Source organism: Lolium rigidum, chromosome 6 (assembly GCF_022539505.1).
Source record: "Lolium rigidum isolate FL_2022 chromosome 6, APGP_CSIRO_Lrig_0.1, whole genome shotgun sequence".
Lineage (NCBI taxonomy): Eukaryota > Viridiplantae > Streptophyta > Magnoliopsida > Poales > Poaceae > Lolium > Lolium rigidum.
In genome coordinates, this window is record NC_061513.1 from 28,034,767 (window position 1) to 28,061,606 (window position 26,840).

Genomic DNA, 26,840 nt, shown 5'->3' on the forward strand with positions numbered 1-26,840 from the left:
AATACTCATCATATCATGTATGTGCATTGTCATGCCCTCTCTATTTGTCAATTGCCCGACCGTAATTTGTTCACCCAACATGTTATTTATCTTATGGGAGAGACACCTCTAGTGAACTCGTGGAACCCGGTCCATTCTTTTACATTAAATACAATCTACTGCAATACTTGTTCTATCTGTTTTCTCGCAAACAATCATCATCCACACTATACATCTAATCCTTTGTTACAGCAAGCCGGTGAGATTGACAACCTCACTGTTTCGTTGGGGCAAAGTACTTTGGTTGTGTTGTGCGAGTTCCACGTTGGCGCCGGAATCCCTCGGTGTTGCGCCGCACTACATCCCGCCGCCATCAACCTTCAACGTGCTTCTTGGCTCCTACTGGTTCGATAAACCTTGGTTTCTTACTGAGGGAAAACTTGCCGTTGTACGCATCACACCTTCCTCTTGGGGTTCCCAACGGACGCGTGTTGTACGCGTACCAAGCTTTTTTTCTGGCGCCGTTGCCGGGGAGATCAAGACACGCTGCAAGGGGAGTCTCCACAATCCAATCTCTTTACTTTGTTTTTGTCTTGCTTTATTTTATTTACTACTTGTTTGCTGCAATATATCAAAAATACAAAAAAATTAGTTACTTGCATTTACTTTATTTTAGTTTATTTCATCATGTTTCCTCCTAAGTTTACTCTGAAAGATATACCGGTAGGACGTGGGTCTATAATTGGGAAAGATAATATAGAAGATTTTTTCACTCATGTTAGTACCACCGAAGATTTTGAAGATAGACACTTGGTAGAACTTGCTCCTACTTATGAAATTGCTGTTGCTTCTTTAGTTCACATGTTGGAAACTAAATTTGTTAATCTTAATCCTATAATCCAACACATGTTTCTCACGCTTGGTGATATGGAAGAAGGGGAAAAGAAAGACTTTGTATTAGAAACCTTTCTTAAAGAATTTGGGGGAGTAGCAAGAGAAGCTAGAAAAGTCTTCACTAAATATAATATGCTAGGCTCTTATACCAATTTTCTACCCTTGAAAAAATGGAAAAAGATAGACAAAAGTATACTAATCAAGTTAATTATGAGGGGGATATTAAAACCTCAATACCTTGCAAACTCTTAGGAATGTGCGAGGCACTAGAAAATAATTATGCTTGGCTTGTTCCCGAAAATATGTTTGATGTGAATAGCAAGCCTAAGACTAATGAAAAGGGAGCCTCTGAAACTTACATAGATAAGATACAATGCATAGTTGAGAAAACTCCTACACCCCTGGTTATGATGTTGATTCTTCATCTCTTGATAACACTTGATATACACTTTCTGCGCCTAGCTGAAAGGCGTTAAAAAAAAGCGCTTATGGGAGACAACCCATGTTTTTACTACATTAATTTTATTTTATATTTGAGTCTTGAAAGTTGTTTACTACTGTAGCAACCTCTCCTTATCTTAGTTTTATGCATTGTTGTGCCAAGTAAAGTCTTTGATAGTAAGGTTCATACTAGAATTGGATTACTGCGCAGAAACAGATTTCTTTGCTGTCACGAATTCCGACCTGCCTCTCTGTAGGTAGTTCAGAAAAATATGCCAATTTACGTGCATGATCCTCAGATATGTACGCAACTTTCATTCAATTTGGGCATTTTCATTTGAGTAAGTCTGGTGCCACTTTAAAATTCGTCTTTACGAACTGTTCTGTTTTGACAGATTCTGCCTTTTATTTCGCATTGCCTCTTTTGCTATGATGGATGAATTTCTTTGTTCCATTAATATCAAGTAGCTTTATGCAATGTCCAGAAGTGTTAAGAATGATTATGTCACCTCTGAACATGTAAATTTTTATTGTGCACTAACCCTCTAATGAGTTGTTTCGAGTTTGGTGTGGAGGAAGTTTTCAAGGATCAAGAGAGGGAGATGATACACTATGATCAAGGAGAGTGAAGGCTCTAAGCTTGGGGATGCCCGGGTGGTTCACCCCTGCATATTTTAAGAAAACTCAAGCGTCTAAGCTTGGGGATGCCCAAGGCATCCCCTTTTTCATCGACAACATTATCAGGTTCCTCCCCTGAAACTATATTTTTATTTCATCACATCTTATGTACTTTGCTTGGAGCATCGGTTTGTTTTTGTTTTTGTTTTTGTTGGAATAAAATGGATCCTAGCATTCATTGTGTGGGAGAGAGACACGCTCCGCTGTTGCATATGGACAAATATGTCCTTAGGCTTTACTCATAGTATTCATGGCGAAGGTTGAATCTTCTTCGTTAAATTGTTATATGGTTGGAATTGGGAAATGCTACATGTAGTAATTCTAAAATGTATTGAATAATTTGATACTTGGCAATTGTTGTGCTCATGTTTAAGCTCTTGCATCATATACTTTGCACCTATTAATGAAGAAACACGGAGAGCTTGCTAAAATTTGGTTTGCATATTTGGTCTCTCTAAAGTCTAGATAATCTCTAGTATTGAGTTTTGAACAACAAGGAAGACGGTGTAGAGTCTTATAATGTTTACAATATGTCTTTTATGTGAGTTTTGCTGCACCGGTTCATCCTTGTGTTTGTTTCAAATAACCTTGCTAGCCTAAACCTTGTATCGAGAGGGAATACTTCTCATGCATCCAAAATCCTTGAGCCAACCACTATGCCATTTGTATCCACCATACCTACCTACTACATGGTATTTCTCCGCCATTCCAAAGTAAATTGCTTGAGTGCTACCTTTAAAATTTCCATCATTCGCCTTTGCAATATATAGCTCATGGGACAAATAGCTTAGGGTATTGAATATGTACTTATGCACTTTATCTCTTATTAAGTTGTTTGTTGTGCGATAACCATGTTCCTGGGGACGCCATCAACTACTCTTTGTTGAATATCATGTGAGTTGCTATGCATGTCCGTCTTGTCTCGAAGTAAGGGAGATTTACCACTCATTTAATGGTTAGAGCATGCATATTGTTAGAGAAGAACATTGGGCCGCTAACTAAAGCCATGAATCATGGTGGAAGTTTCAGCTTTGGACATATATCCTCAATCTCATATGAGAACATTAATTGTTGCTACATGCTTATGCATTAAAGAGGAGTCCATTATCTCGTTGTCTATGTTGTCCCGGTATGGATGTCTAAGTTCGAGAATAATCAAAAGCGAGAAATCCAATGCGAACTTTCTCCTTAGACCTTTGTACAGAGCGGCATAGAGGTACCCCTTTGTGACACTTGGTTAAAACATGTGTATTGCGATGATAATCCCGGTAATCCAAGCTAATTAGGACAAGGTGCGGGCACTATTAGTATACTATGCATGAGGCTTGCAACTTGTAAGATATAATTTACATGATACATATGCTTTATTACTACCGTTGACAAAATTGTTTCATGTTTTCAAAATAAAAGCTCTAGCACAAATATAGCAATCGATGCTTTCCTCTTTGAAGGACCTTTCTTTTACTTTTATGTTGAGTCAGCTTCACCTATCTCTCTCCACCTCAAGAAGCAAACACTTGTGTGAACTGTGCATTGATTCCTACATACTTGCATATTGCACTTGTTATATTACTTTACATTGACAATATCCATGAGATATACATGTTATAAGTTGAAAGCAACCGCTGAAACTTAATCTTCCTTTGTGTTGCTTCAATACCTTTACTTTGATTTATTGCTTTATGAGTTAACTCTAATGCAAGACTTATTGATGCTTGTCTTGAAGTACTATTCATGAAAAGTCTTTGCTTTATGATTCATTTGTTTACTCATGTCATTACCATTGTTTTGATCGCTGCATTCATTACATATGCTTACAATAGTATGATCAAGGTTATGATGGCATGTCACTCCGGAAATTATCTTTGTTATCGTTTACCTGCTCGGGACGAGCAGGAACTAAGCTTGGGGATGCTGATACATCTCCGACGTATCGATAATTTCTTATGTTCCATGCCACATTATTGATGATATCTACATGACATTATATGTCGTATTTATGCATTTTCCGGCACTAACCTATTAACGAGATGCCGAAGAGCCAGCTTGTCGTTTTCTCGCTGTTTTTGGTTTCGTAAATCCTAGTAAGGAAATATTCTCGAATTGGACGAAATCAACGCCCAGTGGTCCTATTTTGCCACGAAGCTTCCGAAGTCCGAGGGAGAGTCGAAGTGGGGCCACGAGGTGGCGACACACCAGGGCGGCGCGGCCCGGGCCCCGGCCGCGCGGCCCGTGGTGTGGGCCCCTCGCGTCGCCCCCTTACCTGCCCTTCCGCCTACAAATAGCCTTCGTCGCGAAACCCCCGAGACCAAGAGCCACGATACGGAAAACCTTCCGCAGACGCCGCCGCCGCCAATCCCATCTCTGGGGATTCGGAGATCGCCTCCGGCACCCCGCCGGAGAGGGGAATCATCTCCCGGAGGACTCTTCACCGCCATGGTCGCCTCCGGAGTGATGAGTGAGTAGTTCACCCCTGGACTATGGGTCCATAGCAGTAGCTAGATGGTTGTCTTCTCCTTATGTGCTTCATTGTCGGATCTTGTGAGCTGCCTAACATGATCAAGATCATCTATCCGTAATGCTATATGTTGTGTTTGTCGGGATCCGATGGATAGAGAATACTATGTTATGTTGATTATCAATCTATTACCTATGTGTTGTTTATGATCTTGCATGCTCTCCGTTATTAGTAGAGGCTCGGCCAAGTTTTTGCTCTTAACTCCAAGAGGGAGTATTTATGCTCGATAGTGGGTTCATGCCTCCATTAAATCTGGGACAAGGATGATAAAGTTCTAAGGTTGTGGATGTGTTGTTGCCACTAGGGTTAAAACATTGATGCTATGTCCAAGGATGTAGTTATTGATTACATTACGCACCATACTTAATGCAATTGTCTCGTTGTTTACAACTTAATACCGGAAGGGGTTTGGATGATAACTCGAAGGTGGACTTTTTAGGCATAGATGCATGCTGGATAGTGGTCTATGTACTTTGTCGTAATGCCCAATTAAATCTCACAATACTCATCATATCATGTATGTGCATTGTCATGCCCTCTCTATTTGCCAATTGCCTGACTGTAATTTGTTCACCCAACATGCTATTTATCTTATGGGAGAGACACCTCTAGTGAACTGTGGACCCCGGTCCATTCTTTTAGATTAAATACAATCTCATCGCAATACTTGTTCTACCGTTTTCTCGCAAACAATCATCATCCACACTATACATCTAATCCTTTGTTACAGCAAGCCGGTGAGATTGACAACCTCACCTGTTTCGTTGGGGCAAAGTACTTTGGTTGTGTTGTGCAGGTTCCACGTTGGCGCCGGAATCCCTGGTGTTGCGCCGCACTACATCCCACCGCCATCAACCTTCAACGTGCTTCTTGGCTCTTACTGGTTCGATAAACCTTGGTTTCTTACTGAGGGAAAACTTGCCGTTGTACGCATCACACCTTCCTCTTGGGGTTCCCAACGGACGCGTGCTGTACGCGTATCAGAACCCTAGTTCCATTATTACATGTGAACCCTAAATTGCTTCTAACTTAAACCCTAGGTTAGCACATGTGATCATGGTACCTTCTTTCAAATCATAGAACCAGAGTAGCAAATAAATACTTTTCTTGGCCACATAAAATGTAGAAGACCTATTACTAATATATGGGTACCCCATGTGTTCATCTTCATCAGACCTAAATAATCAAGTAGGGTCAACCAAGTGTAAACCCTAGATCCTATTACCAAAGCCATCATCCTTATTCATTCCTATTTAGCATCACACCAATGTGATGAACCTCAGGAGCAACTATGCCAAATCTTGAGCATTACCTAACCATATTCCAATAAACCCTATTAGTGTTGGATACTTACCAACCATCCTATTTAGGAGCCAATTATTCCTTACTTAATAGAACCAACAGTAAAACCTAGACCACCTCAACCCTAATTGATATACTTCTTATTACTTAATAAGTATGTTCTTCGAAAGTTATTCTTTTGAAGAAAATAAGGAATCATCATCAACCCTGCTTATAAGGACCTATAAACCCTAGCCAGCTATCTCTAGCAAGATAAAACCAACCCTGACAACAACCATGTATAATGAATTGCTTAGGATGCCTAGGCTTATCTTAATCATACAAACCCTAGTTATTAATGAACCCAACCTTGTTAGGATCCATCTAATACTTACTCCAGAAACTAGATGAAACCATAGTCAACCACAGAACCCCACCAACCTAATTATCATACTTGTTCTTTATTAAAGAACATGTTCTTCAAAAGTTATTCTTTTGAAATATATAATAAGTAACCATCAACCATGCACTATAGGACGTAAAATTGACAATTGCTCTTTACTTATGATATAACTACTATTCCTTGGTGTGTATGATTGTTACTTTGCATTATACCACTTGCTTATGATTCTAAAACAATACAACCCTAATAAGAACCTTGTTTGTGCACCACTCTAAAAGTGCAACACACCCTAAATTAATCATTACCACTCACTAATCTTAAATCATCGGGGTTAGGTCACGCTTAGAGCGATTGCATCTCATATTTATGCATTATTGCATCCTTGTCAATCTTTTAAACATCATCCTTACCGGACGATGATGCTATTTCAGAATCTGGAGTTATTGCGTATCGAAGACCTTGCCTGCATAATCTTGCAGTCATGAAAGGCAAGTTCATCACTTGCTCATGCCATTTGAGTATCTTTATCAAATTACTTGCAAAGTACTATGATTATCATTATTGCATAAAAACCAAAACCACTATTTTCATAACTATGAATATGACTATGTGGTTGGCAATGGAACCATGGAATTGTGTTGATATGGTGGAGGTTCCATTGCAAGGGTTATATCCATCTAGGATTAAATAACAAATGTCGTCCAGTGATTCTTGTGCCGTAATACCCGTGTTAACCATAAGATCCGGAGTGGGACAGAATAGTCAAAAGTGTTTCCACCTCTCGTTCATCAACGGATGCTCATTACTGGGTGCACTTGATCTCGAGAGACAAGATGCAGGGGGGAACGCGTAGAAGTCCCCACGGTAATGAGGTCTATGATGGGTTGCAACTGCCGGCGTAGGAATATATGGTAGAGGCCTGCATTGTTGTCGTGGTCGGGGCCCATCCTTTATTGGTGTAAGTGAACCGGCGTGGTCCCAGGGTCGGAGATTGCAACAAAGGGTGGGTGTTCGAGGTAGCGGAGGAACATGATTGGCTAGACCTTATACCGGGCCTCACACCAAAGGAAGTGTGTACGGGAAGATCACCCGGTTGGCACCAAGGTTAAGATCTCTTATGGGTAAAGCAACACACCTCTGCATAGTGTAATGAATCGTGACCTATCACTCCCTGTTCCGGGATATGGAACTGCGAACGCTGCCGGAAAGGAACTCCATGAAGTTCTAGTAAACCAGTGAAGGCTGACGGACATAGTTCTTCTGAATAAAAGCAACCTTTTGAACAAATGGTTATGAAAACTCTGCATTGGTATTAGACTTTCCGGTCTAATGCCGTATCTAGTGCATTAAACACCTCTTTCCTATAATGAACTTGTTGAGTACGCTCGTACTCATCCCACTCTTAAATTCCCTGCTTAGATATGGAGGCATCGAAGGAGGATCTACAGTGCAAGTCGAAGGCCGAGGAGTCAACAACTACTTCAAGAGACATGATCCTGTCAGAGGAGTCAGATACCACATCCAACAAGGAGAAAACCTAGTTTAGCCATAGAAGGCAACTAGCATCCTAAACCTAGCTCCTACTTAGCTAGAATCTATTCTTAGCCTCTATAGCTAGTTAAATACTCTACAAATAGAGTTCGTGATAAGATTAGACTACGAGTCGTTCTTCTGGAGTTTATTTGTAGTTTTACCTCATTGTAAAGTAGGAGGCTGTGATGATCTTATGTAATAGAGTCAATGTTGTAATTCTATGGACATGCCTTGGACCCGCATATGTTTCTGTTGTACCACTCTGAGCGATATAATACTAGTGGAACTGTGTTTCATTGGTGTTATATCAGACTTGCATACTACACCATGCAGTGGTATGCCGGGTCACCACAATAATGTACTAGAATTCTTTATGTGCATTCTGTCCATTTTAGATTCTTTAGCCATATTAGTCGAGAGTTTAGTCTAACTATTATGGATTTTGCTTGAATAAAATGCGAAAATAAACTACTCATTTAGTTTTGCAAGCACAAAGCCTAGAGGTGTGGCCCTATCATCAACCCATATGAATAATGCATATAAAAGAAATTATTTTATATTCAAATTCCTCACATTTTTCTAATAGTTATGCATATATTATTTGTCCAGTTGCGGTTTAAACATTTAAAGATATTAATTATTTGGCCATATTATATGAATAATGCATATATTATTTGATAATAATAATAAATGAATAAAAACAAAATAATTTCATATTCAAATTCGTCACATTTTTCTAATAGTTATGCATATGTTATTTGTCCAGTTGCGGTTTAAGTATCTAAAGATATTAAATATTTGTCCATATTGTATGAATAATGCATATATTATTTGATAATACTAATAATAAATAAATAAACACAAAATTATTTCAAATTAAAATTCCTCACATTTGTCTAATACTTATGCATATATTATTTGTCCACTTGCGGTTTAAAGATTTAAAGATATTAATTATTTGGCCATATTATATGAATGATGCATATATTATTTTATAATGATAATAATAAATAAATAAAAACAAAATTATTTCATATTCAAATTTCTCACATTTTTCTAATAGTTATGCATATATTATTTATCCAGTTGCATTTTAAACATATAAATATATTAATTATTTGGCCATATTATATGAATAATTCATATATTATTTGATAATAACAATAAATGAATAAAAACAAAATTATTTCATATTTAAATTCCTCACATTTTTGAATAGACATGCATATATATTTGTCCACTTGTGGTTTAAAGATTTAAAGATATTAATTATTTGGCCATATTATATGAATGATGCATATATTATTTGATAATAATAATAATAAATAAATAAAAACAAAATTATTTCATATTCAAATTCCTCACATTTTTCTAATAGTTACATATATTATTTGTCCACTTGCGATTTAAAGATTTAAAGATCTTTACTATTAAATTGCAATAGGTGACCGCCTGGTGTCACAAAAGGGCCAAAGAGTTTCTTTCTTGGGCCGTCTCCGTGAAATCCATGAGTTTGAGGTCGCTCCAAAACCCACAACTTTGCGGAAAAAAACCAGCTATCTAGCGATCGGATCGGTAGCAAAACCGAAGCCGTTGCCTAAAATGACTCTTGATGGTTCTGAAGTTTTAACGGAATCCGCCTATCATTAAAAAACCAGGGAACGAGACAGCTTGACCCACGCATGACCTACGTAAATTTGGGCATTGCGTATACAAGCAGGAATCCAAATCCAAGATACACGGTTCATAGAACGCGCACCCTTCGGGACGAATAAGAAGGAAGATCGGAACACCAAAGATTTCACCGCTGTCAACTCCTGGTTCGAAGAAGAGGCCTCATAGGGCAAGACGATGACCGCTGCCAGCCCTTGGTTCGAGGAGGAGGCCGCCTAGGACGAGGAAGATGACCGCCGACCGCCGCTGGCCCCTGGATCGACGAGGATGCAGCCTGGGGCGAGGGCGCTGAGCGCTCTGGTGGAGGGGAACATCAGGTCGAATTCGCTGGGGAAAAATCTTGCAGGCAGGGAGTCGGAGAGGAAGCCAGGAGCTCGGGTCAGGGTCTCGCGGGCCGGTAGATTTGCGTCTGGGCGAGGGATTTGGCCGCCGGTGAGCTGTGCAGAAAAGAAGACACGGAGCACTCGTCAGATATGGTGCAGGGAGAAGGACAAAGAGGATGTAGGCCAGATGTATTCATCTTGCTGGCTGTATTTGGTTGGAGACGCTGCCGCCGACCCCGATCCTAATATCTAATTCTTCCACAGTGCTTATCGGTGACATGAGTGATGAGAGACGACGAGCAGGCCCGCTGAGGGTGCAACATGGAGGTAGTAGAACAGCTCCAGCGATAGCTCGATGCCACGGAGCATATGCGCGAGCGATGTTGTGGATCAGGAACTACAAGGGGATGTTCCTTTTAACTGTCTGGGATTTTGTTCAGAGGTGTTCAACAACACCGAACAAGCAAAGTTGCTGCAATTCCTAAGCCTTAGACTTTGATTGCAGATTGTCTACATGTTGTCTGTGCTCTCCGTGGAAGAAAGAGGCCAGGCATCTCATTAATTTCCTGCCTGCTGTAAAATGACAGAACATGTCAACTGTCAAGGGGGGCCAATCCTGTTATTGTGCCAAGTAGATACGAGAGAGAGTTCAATGATTTTTCTTACTACTGCGTGTGGACATGGTGTTATTATGTGATCCGTTGAGTTCTTTTTTGTTAAAGAAATAACCATGGTTTCTACCTCTACAAAACAAATAAGGTGGATGCAAAGTTGACCGAGTACACAGGACATCTTTAAACATGAGGCCCTGAATTTTTTCGGGGTCAATAGTTTTGTTTATATGTGGCGATGAGACTATTCACTGAACACATTGGTATGTCCTCTTTTGTTGAAGAATACGAGTATCCATTGGAGTGATGTTTTGGCTCCTGAATGCATATGCTTCCTTTATTTTGAAATGCATCTTTCATACCATTTGAAATGATAAATTCTAAAAGAAAAATTCACGTGTACATACTCACATACTACGTCTGCAAAATATATTTTTAAATAAAAGTTGACTTCTCATTTGAGTTCTGTAAAACATGCAAAATTTGGTGCAAAAAAGTAAGGCTTTTTGTGAGACATGTTTTTTCTTTTTACATTGACCATAAAAATATCGGTTTTCCCCGAAACTGTATGAACACACATAGATTATCGAGATGTGCATGTGAATTTTTTTATTGGAATTTTTTAACATTAGAAATACGAAGTATATTTTTTGGATGCAGTGGGCATATGCACAAGCTAAATTGAATATTCGTATCCTTCTAGAAAGAAAAAAGGGTTCCCGGAAGAAAAGGGAGGGCATTGGTGTCTACCACGTCACATTCAAAACATCAGTGGATCGTCATATTTGACATGTACCTTAGCTTTTTTTTGCCATGCTTCAATATGATTTATCATTCTAATCACGTTTATATAGAGATAATTAGAGAGTCATGTGGATGTTGGTGCAAACCGAAGCGGCGACATGTGAAGATATAAATTTTCCACTTTAACTGAAATTGCTCTTAGGATAGAAGCCACATGCTATGCTGAAGAGAAAATTGATATGTGTGAAGTGAGGGCTAGGGTTACGCTGGTCGATCAATTTTGAGGTTGAGCATTCTACGCGGTAACTGCTACATAAAAAATTGTCATGCCAAACCATAAGTAAACCCGTAGCAACGCACGGGTAAATTTCCTAGTATTAATTATTTGGCCATATTATATGAATATTCAAATTTATTTACAACAAGTTACAATCATATTCGCGGGAGTACATCAAGAAAGAACCGCGGCATTTCGTCGAACATGCCATGGGCGTGCGTGAGGGGAGGCCGCCAGCGACCGCGGCGCGACAGTTGACGCGCGCGCGGGATCCTCCCGGCGAGGCGCGCGGCGGCCAGGGAGGCGAGGCGAGGGAGTCGAGGCGAGGGAGGGAGAGGAGGCCGGTCCTCACCTCGTCATCCGGGTCATCAAAAATCGGCTCATCAAAAATGGGCTCTTCTTCAGCTTCGTCTTCCCCCATTCTACTATCACCGTCTTCAGTGAATATAGGATAGTTGTCACTATCCTCTTCTTCTTCGTTGTCTTCCAATATAACCCCTCTTTCTCCGTGTTTGGTTCATCAATTATAGCTGGGCATGAAACCGTTCTCCAGCAGGTGGACGTGAATGGTCTTTGAGGTAGAGTAATCCTTCATATTATTACAGGAACTACATGGACAATAGATGAAACCATTCGGCTGCCTGTTTGCCTCAGCCACGTTGAGAAAATAATGCATGCCATTAATGAAGTGGGGATGGCACCGATCATCGTACATCCATTATCGACTCATCTACATTATATATGTATATCAAAAATCATTAATTACACAACATCATGGATATATGAGTGACCAACTTAATTAATATTCAAGCTCATCACATGAAACTAATTTTTTTATATAAAAAAGAAGAGGCTCACCGAGGTGGTACGGTGCCGGCTAGGGGACGACGCTGGCGATCGACGGCGGTGAGAACGGGGATGATACTAATTAAAACCTACAAAACATACCATAATTTCAGCTCAAATTGCATATAAAAAAATAAAATCCCTAACTTACGCATTTCATCGAACACCTTGCTAGCACTAGAAAAATAGTACGAGTTAAAACTACCAAAGAAATAAGCTAAATTAGGAACACCGGAAGGAAGGATGATATTGCTAACCCTTGGATAGATGTATGCCCTTAATCTTGTTAAAATGGTGGAGAAAAAATAGAGATTTGTTGGAGTGTGAGAGGTGTAAAAAAATTTAGAGTGTGAGAGAGGAAGAAGAGAAAAATGAGATGAAGGAGCCAGGGACGGGCTCGCGATGTGATTATATGGTGGCACTCTTGGTACCGGTTCGTGTTACGAACCGGTACGAAAGGTCCAGCCCTGGCCCCCCACACGCCTGTAATTCTGGCCGAAGACCTTTCGTACCGGTTTACGAAAGCCCCTCACGAATCGGTGCCAGAGCTCCTCGCCCGCCTGTGCCCCCAAACCGGTGCAAAAGACCCCTTTGACACCGGTTCGTAAGTGAACCGGTACCAAAGGCGGAGATGGATGAGCGATTTTCCACTAGTGTTTTGTTGCATTATGGTGGTATTGATAAATAGTACGAGTATGCATGATGATTATTTTTCAACCTTGTACTATTATTGTTGCATTTTATTAGTAGTAACTACCGTCCTTTTTCTCTTCATTATTTGAACAGGTTTAAGAATTGCGGATCACATTAGGAATCCAAGCATGGATGGGAGCCACCTCACTCTATGCTTCCTCCTGTTGCTAGTCATGAATGCAGATCCTACTTTTGGAGGTTTGTAGATTTTGTTTATTGTCATGTGCAACCAAATATTTCATATTTTACTATTACAAGAAAAATTCTGACCGTTCAGTTCTTTCACATGGCTTGTGTCAATATTTTGTTGTTGTTTTACATATATAATAGGTTTGTAGTTATTAGATGATATTTATTTGATTAAAATTTCTACTGATTAGAAGTCACTGATGTGGAATATATTTCCTTTAGAGGATTGTAGGCAATTTGTTGACTGGAGCCCTTTCTGTTCTAAATGGCTGTGCAAGATGCAGTGTACGGTAGAGGCGAAATTCTCCTCATCCTATGTTCAGTCACACCACTGTGAAGGATTTTTTTTTTCAAAAGTGGCGTATGCGTCTGCCAGTTGTACCGGAAGTAGTGTGCCATGGCACTGATGTCCAATCCATCGTCAAGGATGAATAAATATTGTACCTCTTATGTTTTTATTGAATTTTATTTCTTTTGTGAACCTTTCGCAAGTTGTTTCAATAATTTAAGATAGTGAGGAAATTATTATTATTATTATTATTATTATTTAAGTCCATGTTGATTATTAATATTTACTTCTATGCAATAACAACTATATGTGTCTTGAATATGATATCTAGAGGAAAACTAATACATACGTTTAGAGATAAAACAATGAGTAGCTCCTAGCCCAGCCATTAGGCTGGTGCCAATGCATAGCCCCACTCTCACCCGCCACGTCAGCTTTTTTCCTCACTCTCACCCCACTCTCACCCCACGGTGCCAATGCACAGGCTATAGTGCCAGCTTTAGTTCTCTCTCCTCCACGTCAGCTTTTCTCTCTCTTCAACATCAGCATTTCTTTTTCACGTTACAACAATATAAATAATGCAAGGAAATTATTTTATTGAACTAAAATTGTTACCGATTACATCATAAAAAAATTACATAAAAATCTGAAAAGATTACATAAAAATCTGAAAAAATTACATAATCTAGGAATTAGCCCACACATGCTCCATCAAATCATGCTGGAGCTGTGTATACATCGGTGACTCCCTCATTTCGGTGTCCATCCGAACTCTGGCTGCTAGGCTTGGTGGTGCATGGTGGTGTATTGCAGGGCCGACATTTGAAGCAACTCGTCTCATAGCTGTTGTCCAAATTTTGTCCACGCTCATCGTCGATGATCATGTTGTGCAGAATGACACATGCACGCATGATCAATCCAAGAGTACGCCTCGGAGTAGGAGCGTCCCGGAACTGCTAGAATGTTGAACCTAGCCTTCAACACTCCAAAGGCACACTCGACATCTTTGCGATGCGCTGATTGAGCAGAAGTGAACACTCGCTGCTTTTCATTTTGTGGAAGAGTAACACCTTTCATGAACACCGGCCAGGAGGGGTAGATGCCGTCGGCAAGGTAGTAACCATAGTGGTACTCGTGTCCATTCACCGTGAAGTTCACTACGGGTGCTTCTCCCCTAAGCACATCAGTGAACAACGGCGACTGGTTGAGTACATTGAGGTCGTTGTTGGACCCGGCCACTCCAAAAAAGGCATGCCAGATCCAACGATCATACGACGCAACGGCTTCTAAGATTATGGTAGGGTGTTTGATGTCTCCCCTTGTGAATTGGCCAAGCATGAGCCACCGGGCAGTTCCTCCACCGCCAATGCATGCAATCGATATATGCTCCCTAACATGCCCGGAAAGCCACGCTCCTCGGCTTTCGCTAACGCACCGCCGAGTATCCTCCACAGCTTGGGCGACGGCAAAACGTCTCCCCGTAACACTCAATGATGCCTTCACTGAATCTATCTAGACAATCCGATGAAGTTTGTCTAGCTAACTTAAGCCACTCATCTATTGTATCTGCAGCGGCTCCATAAGCTAACGTACGCAAAGCAGCAGTACACTTTTGCAGGGAGAGAAACCAGCACGGTTGAGAGCATCATTTCTTTGGGTGAAATACGGAGAGTATTCACCCAATCTAGCCACAATGGTCAGGAAGAGGGATCGTCTCATCCGATACCTTCGCCGAAAGTAGCTCGGAGGATAGTTGCAGTCGTCGGCGAAGTAGTCCTCGAAGAGCCGATCGTGGGCACCCGCACGATCACGCCTGATGAACTGTCGGCGGCGCCGACGTCTTGGCACCACCTCCTCGGCTTGCATCTCCTCCTCATACTCCTCCTGGAATGCAGCGATGAAATCACCCTCCACTCCGTCGCTCGAACTGCTGCTGGACGAAGACATGGTGTAGAGTGGAGGTGTGGAATGACTGAAAACATATGAGGGTATTTATAGGGTTTTTTGAACCAGCAACGGCTAGCTGACGTGGACGAATCGCGTCGCGCCACGTCAGCTAGCCGTTAGCCACTCCCGCCCCACTCTCGCCCGCTCTCGCCCGCTTCTCGCCCGCATAACGCCCGCCTCCCGCCCCACTCTCGCCCGCTCTCGCCCGCCCTAACGCCCGCGACCCTCCCGCCCCACCACGCCATCGCGCCGCCCCGCCTCTCGCCCCTCTCCCGCCTCCCTCTCGCCGCCAACGCGGGCGCCAGCCAGGCGGGAGCGGGTGCTAGCGCCGGCGCCGCCGCCGGCCGCCCCTCCCTCTCGTCCCGCCCGCCTCCCGCCCCTCTCCCGCCCCGCGCCGGCCGCTACCGCCCCGCCACCCGCCCGCGTTGGCACCGGCCTTACGACTAGCTCATATACTATATAACAAATTGCATACCATTCGATTTTTCTCCAATATTTTTAGCCCCACCACAATTTTTCACGTGAGCAACACGTGAAGATTTGACGATCCGTACTTACTACGCGGCCTGCTCGCGCTAGAGTCCATGCGATTGGTGGGACGCGTCTAACCGGCGGTGGCCTCGTTTGTTTGGGACACTGATTTCCCTGCTCCTTCCCTATATCCCCTCCTAACAAATGTGTCCCACTTGTCCTGGTCGCTGGACTCCTCCCCCCACCCCACTCTCCTTGCTGGCCGTCTGTGAGACTGGAACCTATTTGTGCGTCTACAATGCTGCGACCTAACCATGCCATCAGCTATGTCCTTCACCCTACCATATGCCGCAAACTCGGCAGGATGACCCACTGGCGTATGGGCTTTGACCTGTGCACTCCGGTAGGTCATCCCGTTGGCGTCATTCGCCGCCAGGAGGGAACTATTGGAGGAGCAGGGCCAGCCCTGACCCATGGTTGACATGGGCGGTCGCCTAGGGCCCAGGACGGGAGGGGGCCAGAATCGGAGTTTTTCTTTACTATGAACTAAAAAACATTTAGTACATATGAGCTGGTCCAGCGAGAAAAGGCTGCAACAAGTACGCAAGTGGGTTGGGTCCAACAATCGTTCCAGCTTCCATCAGAAGTGTCTAACGAGGATGAGCAGGTCCAGCGAGAAAATGTTGCAACAAATATGCAAGCGAGTCCAGCGATCGTTCAAACTTCCATCGAAAGTCTCTAACGAGGCCATGACTACATGATGCAATCAATTCTCTTGGAAAGAAAAGGAATAGAGACGATGGATTGACTTAGGTCTGGGATTGTTCGTCTGTCTACCTTGTCTCTGCTGCCGATCGCCTCACCCGGCCACCCTGCGGCCCTTGTGGCATGCCCGATCGCCTCGCACACCCAAGAAATAAGGAAAATCATTCCACAACGAATCTTTCTTACACGAGTACAATACATGATCATCTTTGATTCTAGAAAAGATTAAGAAAATTACTTTTTTACAATACATTTTTTTCATGTATAGGGTGCCCTGACATCCTTGTACCCATGTATTTTCCACATATTAGATTTAAAGTGTCTTTTGTCCATTTCTCCCAAGATCTCTGGAAAACATAGGGCTGACCTGTGAAGGAGTTCCCGTCCGTGTTGGAGATGGACACGCGGCACCAGGGCACTGTCCTAGGCCGGCCAGGGAAAGGCAGTCGCACTGAGCCGTCGAGACGACGAGGTTGACACTGTGGGTGGAATCAGAACTTATTCAGCTGCAGCGGCACGTGCAGGAGGTGGTATCTGATGCCGGTGGCCTAGGCGAGACAGAGAAAAAAATACGTCATGTGGGAACGAGGCAGTAGTCACCATGGTTAGCTATTTGAGAACAAGGGCAATCGTGTTCGAGCCAATTCTGCTACGTATGAAGCGATTGGAGCTCTAGGCTGTCTATTAAGCATAGTTTTAAATAGCGGGCAATAGAGGCGTTATTAAGGATGGTAATAGGGTAATGGATAGGGTATGAGGCGGGTAGACCAATACCCATATCTATATAGTCCGTAGGAAGAAAGTTCTAGGCCATACATGTATCCATAGGAATGAAACTCTACCCGCATCAATACCTGGTGGATGTCAGTACGCATTGGCTACAAATTCCATTGTTGTTGTGTTTTTCTCCACCTACACAAATTATGAATAACTTGTGTACTATTTGACAATTCCATTGTTGTTGTGTTTTTCTCCACCTACACAAATTCTAGAACCTTTCAAGCAGTAGCAGACATAGAAATTTATCGAAGCCTCGACACCCGTGAAGCCAAAGTACCGCAAGTACCACCCACTATGATAAACATCGTGCAATTATAAACACTAACAATTCATATATCCTAGATGTATAAAACATGAAACACAACAACACATGTCTGATGTCTGGCTAAATAATATTTACACAATATGCCACAATCTAGTTGACCAACCTGTTGTTAGATGGTTAGGATGGCAGTGGCACCCTCAGCCCATCAGAGTTTAAACTTCAGGTTTGACACTTTGGTGTCTCATTAAAGACGGAATATTCTTTAGTGAGTGGGATGCGATGTTCTCTTCCACAGCGAGGCACATGTGGTGACTTCGTTAATCTTAAGACCCGTCGACGAAGTCTCTTAGATGCAATCTCTCGGAGCTGCTTATATGGGTAGGGGTGAGTGATGTGCGTATATGTAAGCGTATCCATATGTACTGTGTTTCGCAAAAAAAAAAGTGTATGTATACCAATGAGAAAAACTCACCTAGAGTTGGCTAGTTGTAATTTGCCCACGGTTCGGTAGCACCAGCTGACATTTCCGTCGCTGCTCTGCTGTTGCTTGCTGCCTCAAGATCCTGGGCTTGTAATGCGAGCGATAAATTCGTCAGTGCTGGACCTCTAGCAACGCCGAGCCATCGTCCGCGGGTAGGGGTGAATCGAACCGAGCCGAGCCGAGCCATCGTCACTTGCTGCTGACACCTCTTCAAAAAACGGGCTCGAGGCTTGGCTCGTCGAGCTCGAGACCCGGCTCGGTCGGCTCGCGAGCCGGATGGTACAGCCCAGTATACGAGATTTTGTCTACTTTCCCACGAAGTGCTGAGGGCCTGAACCTTTCCCTATCGTCCTCCTGGCTCCTGGCAGCCGCCACAGACGCCTAACGCCGCCAACCTCACACAACCGGCCACCGTCCCTGTATGCTCCGCCCATGGCTCGCCCTTTGCTATTTCTTCCCGATCCCCTCGGAAGTGCGCGGTGCCGTGCATCTGCGGTTAGAGTCGGCCGCCGGCCCTCCGCCGCCCGCCGTCGATTGATTCGGCTCTTCCACTGGCTGCTTTTCCTATCCTGGATGCTGTTGTTACCAGAGTCCAGACCGCCACTACCAGCTGATCCTCTGTTTCCTCCTCCACTTCATGATCGCTGTGTAATGAAGAAAAATTGGGTACAGGTGCAGTTTTCTAAGGATACCACAAACCTAACGTCACTATAAGGGAGTAATGTACATGATAATATGCGCCAATCTATCTGTCGAAAAAGATAGTCCGTGGTCCAGTCCGTCTGAACTGATCATAAGTCAGGCAAATTTTTTTTGGGAAAATTTGCTACAGGACACCGTTATTTTCTGGCATTTGCCAAAACACACCACCCGATTCTATCTTTGTCAGGTACCATTACAATTTTGTGGCACATTTGCCAGAACACACCACCTGGCGAAAACGGAAAATTATGCATTTTGTCTTCAAAACCAGTCATCCCAGGTAAAAGTGTAAAACTTTCCGTTTTTGTCGAGGTGGTGTGTTCTGGCAAATGTGTCACAAAATTGTAATGGTACCTGGCAAATACACAATCGAGCGGTGTGTTTTGGCAAACGCCAAAAAATAACGGTGTCCTATAGCAAATTTTTCCTACTGACATATTCTGATCCCATCTTAACCTTTTTTTAGAGACGGCGCATACAAGTTCAGATAGGAGACACTGTATTCAGCAAATAAGCGATATATTCAGATTATTTGTCTGACATTAACAGATTAAAGCAATCAATTTCACCACCCAGTCAGAATAACATTTCGTGGATACTACCTCCGTTTGAAGAAATAATGCGTCCTTGTTTTACGTTCTTTTTGTTTGACCAAGTATTACTTCAAAGAGATAAAAAATGTTTATATGAAATTAGTATCATTAAGAAGAGTTTTTCAATACGAATCCAACGATACTAATTACATATAATATAATCAAGATTTTGTTGCTCAATTTTTATGGTAAAAGTTCGTCTTGAAATACGTGTGCGCCTTATTCCTTAAAACGGAGGTAGTATTACATAAAAAAATACACCGCTTTGCACCAAATTCTGTGTGGTGAACTTGTGATATATGCATTTGTGTGCGGTGAACTTGTGATATATGCTATTATTGTTGTTATTGGTAATCTGTGAAACATGTAGACAAGATTAAGCATATATTCAAGCTTAATTGTTGTTTATAATTGTGAAAATGTTACATATATAGCAATAATCATAGTGATTATTTTTAAATTATATCGGCTTTCGAGCCAGCTTGTGAGTTTTATCGAGCGGGCTCGTCGAGCCTCGAGCCTTGATTAGAAGGTTTAGGCTTGACTTATCTGACCTTCGAGCTAAGTTAAGCTCGAGCCAAGCCTTGTTGAGCTTGAGCTGAGCCTCGAGCCTTGAGCTTTATATTCACCCTTATCCGCAAGAGCCGCTGCTTGCGCTTCCGAATGTCGTCGCCGCCTACCGGAGTTACAGTCTCCTTGTGATTGGAGATGTCATCGCCGTTTCGAACACACGAGCAACTGAATCTACTGACAACGTCAGAACTAGGATAAATTCGGGGATCTGGGACCCTCGTCTTCCGTCTCTGGAACATAAACTTGTGGCCAAAGCTACCAAGCAAGACGCGCAATGGGCCTCCTTTATTTTCTTTGAGAGAAACGCGTAATGGGCCTGTGCACCCGTGGCTGCTACTAAGCGAGAGAAACGGTCTATTTGGCCCAGGTAGAGAATTACTCATCGTTTTCAGCTAGGGTTGAGATTGGCAATTCCTATTCAACGCTCATTGAGGCTCCAATGATCGGGGCCGCCAGTAGCGGACGCGCGATGGGCCTGGCCCACAGAGCAGCTGAGGTAGTTTAGGTTTTATTTTTGGATGCGACTACACGGTGGTCAGCCACTTTTTAGTCTAAAAAGTGGTCAGTTCAGACAGTTTATTTTAGGAAAGATTTCAAACTGTGTTTCTTTCCAGAAAAAGAAACCCAGCGTTCCACCTTGTACCCAAAAGCTACAAAGCCACCCGGCGACTCCGCCCGCGCCAGGCTCACGCGCTCACCCACACCGCATGCTTTCCAGATCCATGGACCGGTAGAAAAGTTACTTCCTACCACCACTGCTCTATTGTTCGTTGTTTTCTAGTGTGAAGGTGGGATCAAGCTGCAACCGTTTTGCTCGTTGTGGTATAGAGTAGTCACCTAAGCAGAAGTTTATTCGATGATATAAATGAAACTGCATATGCTTTACCAATTGCTCACATCCCACAAAATGGCATGCGACTAGTAAAACATTGACTTACTACAAATAAAAATCAGCTTACTTCCCGATAAATAAACATACATCTGGAGTAACATAGAATTATATCAGAAAATGTAAAAGCTACTTCTAGCTCAAAATATAAAGTTGTTTCGATACATGTAAACTACTTTTGTCTTAGTTATAGTTATTTTTGGCTCAAAATATAAAGTTATTCATGCAAATATAAGATACTATATGTCTAAAAATGTAGAGTTACTTCTAGCTCAAATTTAAAGTTACTTTGGGAGAAGTATAAGCTACTATAGGTCTCAAAATAAAGAGTTACTTCTCGCTCAGATATAAAGATACTTTGGTACCAGTAAAAGTATATGACCAGAGTTACTTCGCTATAAACGTAGTTATTTCAGTACAGGTAAAAGCTACTATATGACTCAAAATATAAAGTTACATCACTATAAAACATAGAGTTACTTCGGTACAAGCAAAAGCAACTATATAGCTCAAAATATAAAGTTACTTCGCAATAAAACATAGAGTTACTTCGATACAATTAAAAGCTACAATATGGCTGGAAATATAGAGTTATTTCGCTATAAAACATAGAGTTACTTCGGTACAAGTAAAAGCTACTTAATTATGGCTCAGAGCACGTCTCAAGTCTAGGTGAAACACCAACTTGCAAGTGCACACACGGCTAGGAACGAGAACCAGCAGCGACACGGGCACCCAGGCAGCATCGACAGTCTTTGCTACCAGTTAGCAACGCGCTTGGTTAAACACGACGGGTTACTTACGTACCGATAGACCAAAAAAGATTTAATGTGGGTGGAGCATCCTGGCAAGTAGCAGCTGGATGAAGGAAAGCTCGTACCCAGATGATTCATGGCTAAGTGATGCATGCCCTGCTGGCGAGGAGCCATGTTGGTTGTGCCTAACTGCCTATACTACTCCACTACTGCTAATTCAGGAGAAACTCAGTTTACTCTTGCTTCAACCTAGAAAAGATCAACAATGAGTTTGACAGAGAACAATATGTAGACTATTCTTAAAAGATCAAATAGGGCTGGCCCGTATATACTTTTATATGGCATCATTATCAAACAAGATAAACTAAAAAGGTTTTGCGAATAATCAGCAATATCAAATAGAACTTACAATAGGTAAATGATATGAAGACACCAGAAGCAGAACAGCTTGTTTTTGACTGATGACAGGCTTAATCCAGTTGCAAACAAGGGTATTCGGTCCGATAGCAGACTCAAGTTCATCATATTTGTGTTTCTATTCATGAGGTAAAGAATAACTTTGCAGCAGTAAGTACAAATAAAGTTTATGGCAACGCCGTGTGTAGCAGCAGGTACTGTGAGCAATGCAGACTAACATCCAGACCAAACTACACTTACTCTTAGTGAGTAGCCTAGTTCAGAGACAACAAAATCAAGAAAAGTTGCGGCAGGTTTGGGGCAAAAAGTTTGACAGTGCAAGAAGTAACATCCAACCAACATGTAATTACTTTTACTCTGAAACATGGATGTTACACCAAGAACACAAAAGAAAATACTTCTAACTTGACAAAGAGTAACATCCCAAGAGCACATAATTACGTCTAGTCTAATATATGGATTTACATCAAACTACATCAAAAAATTACTACTAGCTTAACAAGGAGTATCATCCCATCAAACATAATAGCTGCTAGCTTGGCAAAGAGTAACATCCCATGAACATACAATTATTTCTAGCTTGGTAAAGACTAACTTCCCATCTACAGGCAGTTACTTCTAACTCAGTACATACACAAATGAACCACAATCCAGATTGTTCACAATGTTGAAACTAAAAATACTATAGCACTAATCCTCCTTATACCAATCTCTGATACAGATACACAAAAGAAACTGAAGTGAACAAGAAATCATACACTGAAATTCAGAACGAAAAAGTGACCAGGAACTCGTCAAGTAGAAGAAAAACAACCTCTCATATGCACTGGAAAACCTTAGATAATCCTGCCACACAAAAGAATTGTTGGTGGGTGAGATAAATTAGAACAACACGATGGGGAAAACTAACCTAAATCGCAATTCATAGATCTGCAGTTGATAAGTGCTACGAAACAAGCAACAATTTTTGTATGAATCAGGCAACAAATTCTCTACAGACGAACCATAATTGGTTGGAAAATAAACTTGACATGCAGAGTTGATAGTTATATAGCTATCGCGTTTGTGAGTCCGCGAGCAAGGATCTATGGCGGGGCCAGAGCACCTCAGCCTCACCTATATATCTCCAGCGAGTCCGCGAGCAAGAATCTATGGCGGGTCGACGGCAAATAGAGGACAAGCGACCACCAGCGGAACCCCTTCCGCGCCCACCAGCAGCAAAGACCCTCCATTCGCCTCCCGCGCGCGCGGACAGCAGCAGCCATGCCCTTCCATGACTCGCGCCAGGCCGGTGAAGCCATACCCTCTTCTTGCCCGCACCCGGCCGCCTGGGCCCTCCACCGCGCGCGGCACCCAGGACCCTCCACCCGATCTTGGCCCATACACCACCGGCCGCCGCCTTGGACCAGGCACGCACCGAACCCAGTTGCTCGGCCGCGATGGATTCCAGTTTTAGGAGGCGACTGGGGATTTGGTGCGGCAAAGGGCGCTGTCGGCCGGAGCGGAGGCTAGCCGAGCTCGCCGGAGGCCGGTGATGGATTCAGGGCGGGGCGCGTCGACGACGGTGTATGGGTGCGGGGCAGGGCTCGCCGGCGGCTAGAGAATGGAGATGGATGTTGGACGGGTGCGGTGGTAGCCAGAAATGGATGCGAGGCGCGCTGCGGGTTGGTACTGGCCTCTGGGTGGAGATTTCGATCGTGGCCGGATAAGTACCGGGGGAGTGCGGGCCGCCCGATCACCATCACGTGGACGCGAAGGGTGAGCACGCTGTAGGCCAGATAGTGGTCAGCCAGTTAACAGATATTGGGTTTATTTTTTACTGCCTTACAGGTTTTTCTTGTTTTTCGGGTTTATTCCTGGTTTCTTTTGGTTTTTCTGTTTTCTTCGGTTTCTATTTTTTAAAAAATTATTTTTCCAACATTTTTTAAATCTGAACATTTTCAAACTTGAACGTTTTTCTGATATGATTTTTTTCAAATTTCTAACTCTGACTTGTCATCAGAATCGTTAGATCTTAATTGAAGGGCCTCTAGATCAATCCAATGTGCCGGAAACACTGTGCGTGCATTTCACTGTAGCGACGGTACTGTAGCGTTTCTTGTTCATCGGGACTATTCATTGTCCTGTGGAGATAGACCTGAATTGTTAGGTTAAAATTCATGGCTGAAAATAAGCCCAATTAGAGGTACTGTTCACCACTAACTTTGCACTTGCAAGTTACATAATCTGATATGCCTCAACTGAGTCCAATTTGCCAACGCGCTGTCACTCTGGTAGGCAAACACAAATCCTCAAGTCAAAGAAGTCCTGTACGCCGCCCATGTCAAGAATCGCAATGGCCGTGCCGTCACAGTAATTTTGTACTAGCTTCGTGCTGCTGGCATCACCGCCTGAATTATGGGCATGAAATGGATTCGGAAGCAGGCAGGCCACATCTCGGTCTCTGCCAAGGATCACGGGACAACCGGCGTAGGAGTAACCTGCGGCGGCGCGCGGCGTAGAAACTCTATGCAGGCGACGGGGTCACATGTAGCGACCGTAATAGCCATTCAAGGGTTAGCTCTATTTAAAGTCACCTCGGCGCGTTTCAAAAGTTGCTAACCAGTTTTAAAGCCTAATACAATTTCTGGCAACCCCATACCGGTCTCTTTGCGCAAGGTGCCGAATGAGTGCGCCGTGCCACACGTCACATCGGATGGAAGCCCTCGGGCTCATTTGGCAATCGCTGAATGAGCTGCCAGCGTAATTACCTAGCCATGCGTGCCAGAGATTAATAGCGCCGCCTACCTCCAACGAAGCAATAAATGTGCACCACCGGCCCTACGCCTGCCTCCGAGTATAAAATGCGGTGCTCGAGCACCGGCTCTTCCTCACACAAACCCTAGCGCTAGCCTCCACCTCCCCCCCCCCCACGCGATCGATGGACGGTTCTAATGGTCTTGGCCGCCGAGGCTGCAACGGCAGGCGCTGCGGTGCAGTATCCCTACCGTATGAACGCTCGCCGTCGGCGAACTATTTCCACCTCGAGTTCGTCGTCCTCATCAACATGGACCCTTTCGGTTCAGAAAGGCTTCCGGAGAAGTTCGCACAATATCTCGCTGGCCGAAGGCACTACCACAACGACAACAACGACAACAACAACGACGCAGGATTGCCGATATGCGTAACATTTCCTTTAATTGGGAAGCGGGGCCGATGTTTCCCATGACGCAATGCAGGCGCACCTACCGTCACGAGAAGCCCAGTGGAGATGCTCTAAGGGGGCGAGTGGCGGAGGGGATGGAGGAAAAAAAAAAGCGAGAGCGGCGCTGGGAGGAGATTGAGCTCGTCGTTCTACTCTTTGATCATGCATGTGAGGCGCAACGTTACTCTAGTCAAAGCCTGGTATATGGTAGTATAGCTCACTCACTGCTCGATCGGTGGTACACACTAGTACAAAAGTCAACAAAGTCACGTCGTGTGTGCGGTGCAGTGACATCTACCAGCGAAGTAGCGATCACACCCTTTTGTAAAGACTGAGATATTATTCCCCGTGACGTGACACCAACGGCCAACTTTTCCCCACAGCGCTCGGCGCATTGTGTGCCTGGCCTCGAAGGGCACCGTGAGCGGTGCTTTCCGCAACGTACGTACGTAGGCGTTGGCGCCTGGGCTTCGCATGCAGGAATAGCGCGTAGCGGATGAGGCCAACCACCGCCCTGCCCAGCCTGACTGAGCCTTTCAGCCAAACCGCGACGGGGCGGATGCTGGCGGTATTTGCTCTCTTTCCGTCTGCCTTGTCTTCAAACCGGCCGTCGTACGACGTACGCCCGGAAGCTCCGCCAGCTAGTTGGAGCAGTCGTGGCCATACGAGCATGTCGAGTAGTGTCCTCCCAAGCTTCTCCCAAAGAAATTTAGAACGCACGTTTAGTCTCGTCTTCCAAAGTTTCTTTCAGTGTCTCCAGAATTTCGAGCTCTTCACCACGACATAGGAGTCGTTGCGAACTCAAGTTTACCAGCGACCAATGCCTACGTGGTTGCCTCCCACCTTTTCTTACGCGACGCGCCACGCCTCCCGCTCCTCCCACCCCTCCCACCGTCGCTTGATTTGTCGACCATTCAAACGGAATAGAACGCATGTGCCAAAATCCACAGCGACACCTCACTGTATAGCCACCCAGTTCACCGCCTCGAGTTCCTCGAATCGGCTCCAAGCGAGGCGCCTACACATAGAAATTGTTCGGCCGTTTGTCTGGTAGCCGCCGCGAGCCGTGGTTCTTGCCTCCCTTACCACTGCTAATTTGTAACGATTTGTTTTCCCTCGTGGGCCATGAATAGCGATGACGAGATGATTCAACAAATTATGGAGGACGAGACCACACTCATGGCCGACGTTCGGAGCACCCGTCGATAATGAGTTGCCTTCAAAAAAGATGCTTCATGACGCTAGCAGAAGAAGAAAGGGCCGCGTCGTGGAAGGTCAAAGCCTCGAAGAAAGAAATCAAAACCCAGGAAGAGATTGGAGGTTCAAACCATGCTCTACACCGACTACTTCGTCAACATGGCAGTACACGCCTATAATTTTCGAGGGCCCTACAGGATGAGTAAGGACATGTTCATGGAAATTCTTCATGTCGTGACAGAGTACGACAAGCGATGTTGTTGGCAGGGTGGTTTCTTGCCGATCTAGAAGTTTATCACTGCTATGAGGATGCTTGCATATGGATCGTCTGTCGATTCATGGGATGACTACCTTCGCATGGGTGAGTCTACTGCAATCGAATGCATGTATAAATTCTTTAGAGTTGTGGTGGGAAAGTTTGGCAAAGACTATTTGAGATGTCCAAATG